Source organism: Bos grunniens, chromosome 23, assembly GCF_055505025.1.
Source record: "Bos grunniens cultivar Pamir isolate PY7600 chromosome 23, Bosgru_T2T1.0, whole genome shotgun sequence".
NCBI lineage: Eukaryota > Metazoa > Chordata > Mammalia > Artiodactyla > Bovidae > Bos > Bos grunniens.
Window position 1 is genome coordinate 33,384,335 of NC_141187.1, and position 3,093 is coordinate 33,387,427.

The window sequence follows — 3,093 nt, forward strand, 5'->3', positions numbered from 1 at the left end:
ACTGAAGTGGGTTGCCATTTCCTTCTCCAGGTGATTTTCCTGACCCAGGGATCGAACCCAGGTCTCTGGCATTGCAGGCAGTCACTTTACCATCTGAGCCACCTGGGAAGCCCAATCTTGCTATTAGTTCTAATCTTGTCATCTTAAAATGTAAATTGTGGGAGTGTAAGATCTTTACAACCTTGAGATTTTTTTTTGTTTGTTTATTAAACAATTTAAAAAGTATGTAACTCCCTTGCTAAGACTAGTGAGGGGGCACTCTCTGTCCCCCTTCTGATGTCTATGTCAGAAGCTTTCTCTGTCCCGTTTTATACTTTAATAAAACTCTGCTATACAAAAGCTCTTGAGTGATCAAGCCTGGTCCCTGGTCCCGAAGCTAAATCTTCTTCGGAGATAATGACTCCAACATCATTCACCATAAGCCATCAGCTTCCCCTTTAGTTTCCATCAATGACCCACCTCTTCTGTGATGTGGACAATTCAGGCTTTTAGATTTTTTTTCTTTTCTACTCCTTTCACCCAATACTGGTCTCACATAAAGTGTTTCCATATACTTCCCTGGTGGCTCAGAGGTTAAAGTATCTGCCTGCAATGCGGGAGACCTGGGTTTGATCCCTGGGCTGGCAAGATCCCCTGGAGAAGGAAATGGCAACCCACTCCAGTATACTTGCCTGGAGAATCCCATGGACAGAGGAGCCTGGTGGGCAACAGTCCACGGGGTCGCAAAGAGTCGACCACGACTGAGCGATTTCACTTTTACTGTCACACAGTTCCCAACCAAAATGTGGTTCTTAAAATTTCCCTATGGAGAAATTCTGGAGCCCTTAATATTCAGGGGTTTAAGAGAGCACAGATGTCATAAAGGTTCTCCCTTTGTAAAATATGAATCTTGAGCCTACAGTGGTGAAGCTGCATCCTGAAAAAAAAACACCCTCCATAGAGCCAGCAGTGTGAGCGCTAGGACAGATATTTTTGTTCTTGTCCAGTTACTCAGTCGTGTTCAACTCTTTGCAACCACATGGACTACAGCATATCAGGCTTCTTTGTCCACCATCTCCTGGAGTTTGCTCAAACTCATGTCTATTGAGTTGGTGATGCCATCCAACCATCTTGTCCTCTGTTGTCCCCTTCTCCTCCTGCCTTCTATCTTTCCCAGATAGATATCCCAGGGCAGATACTGGGTACCGCAAACATTTTAGAAAATGCTGAAAACACAGCTCCGTATACGAGTTGCTCAGAAAAGACCAATGTTTATCAGTTGGGTTCAGCCCCACTGTCTGTCACTCTCTTAGTACAGTCCAGTTAAAAAACTGTTCTAGGGGTTCACATAGGAGGAATCTAATAGCAGTAATTAGATAAACAGATCATGAAAGAGTTAAGAAACCAGAAGAAAGATGCTGCTAATCTGCTAAGTCGCTTCAGTCGTATCCGACTCTGTGCGACCCCATAGACGGCAGCCCACCAGGCTCTCCGTCCCTGGGATTCTCCAGGCAAGAACACTGGAGTGGGTTGCCATTTCCTTCTCCAATGCGCGAAAGTGAAAAGTGAAAGTGAAGTCGCTCAGTCATGTCCGACTCCTAGCGACCCCATGGACTGCAGCCCACCAGGCCTCTCCGTTCATGGGATTTTCCAGGCAAGAGTACTGGAGTGGGTTGCCACTGCCTTGAGGAGTAACCAAAAATAAGCAGCAGCAAGAAGTTGCCACTTTTCCAAGGGCCAGAGTTGGGATGGACTCCCCAGTGAAGCTGAAATGACACAGGCTGGTGAGATAGGAGCTGAGACCACCAAGAGATCAGCTCTCTAGTGGAGAGCTATACACTCTAGCAGCCATACAGGATCAGGAGGCTGGATCTCAGGAAGGAGAAATTCCAGGGTTTTCCCAGGAAGCAAAGCAAGAAGGGGAGAAATATCTTGGTCTCACCAACATGTTCTATCAGTCCTTCCCATTGGTCAAGTCTATTGGAAACCAGTGAGCAAGAAAGAAAGTGAAGTCACTCACTCGTGTCCGAGTCTTTGTGACCACATGGACTGTAACCTACCAGGCTTCTCTGTCCATGGGATTTTGCAGACACAGGTACTGGAGTGGATTGCCATTTCCTTCTCCAAGGGATTTTTCCGACCCAGGGACTGGACCAGGGTCTTCTGCATTGCAAGCAGACGCTTTACCATCTGAGCCACCAGGGAAACCAATAATGTCAGCTGTGGGCTCTTCACATATGGCCTTCATTGTGCTTGTGTGTGTTAGTCGCTCAGTCGTGTCCGACTCTTTTCGATTCCACAGACTGTGGCCCGCCAGGCTTCTCTGTCTGTGGGAGTCTCCAGGCAAAAATAGTGGAGTGGATTGCCATTCCCTTCGCCAGAGCAACTTTCCAACTCAGGGATGGAACCCTGGTCTTTTGCATCGCAGTCAGGTTCTTTATCATTTGAGCTACAGGGAAGTCCTAAAAATACTGGCAGCAGTGGGATTCAAACCCACATCCCCGAAGAGACTGGAGCCTTAATCCAGCGCCTTAGACCGCTCGGCCACACTACCACTTCCAGGTGAACAAGGGAGCCTGGGCATTGTAGTTTCCCCTGACATACAGCCGACTTGGAGGGAAAACAGGCAAATGATGGAAAACAATCAGAAATTCAAACCAGTATTTCTGCAAATCTGATGTCTGAGCAAGAGACACTGCATCTGCACTCAATCACAGGTACACTTCCACTTTTAAACACTCTGGATCAAGAAGACAGTTTCACCTTCTTTTAATCAGGTGTGATACCCAGATCCTCTGACAGAACCCCAATGATCCCTGTTTTGGAGGGTTCATACTCCTGGGTTATCTTCCTGTTCTTGAGTGTGTGCTGATCTGGTGACTTGTTTCTGACAAATAGAATATGTCAAAAGCTATGATGTGTCATTTTTGAGATTAGTTTCCAAAGGGTTGTGGCTTCTATCTTGGGCTCCCACTTGCACTCTCTCACTTGCACATTTCCTCAGAGGAAAGTCAGTTGCCAAGTAATGAGCTGCCACATGACAAGAAACAACCAACAAAGAACTTGAGGACTTCTAAGAGCCCTTGAGGAACTGAGTCCAGCCAACACCCATGT

General features: G+C 46.7%; 1 non-coding gene across 1 annotated transcript; it reads right to left on the minus strand.

Annotated features, from left to right (window-relative positions):
- Nucleotides 1–2,451: 2,451 nt before the first annotated feature.
- TRNAL-AAG (transfer RNA leucine (anticodon AAG)) lies at nucleotides 2,452–2,533 on the minus strand. The gene has a single exon. It is a non-coding gene; the product is annotated as a tRNA-Leu (tRNA).
- Between the last annotated feature and the right edge of the window lie 560 nt (nucleotides 2,534–3,093).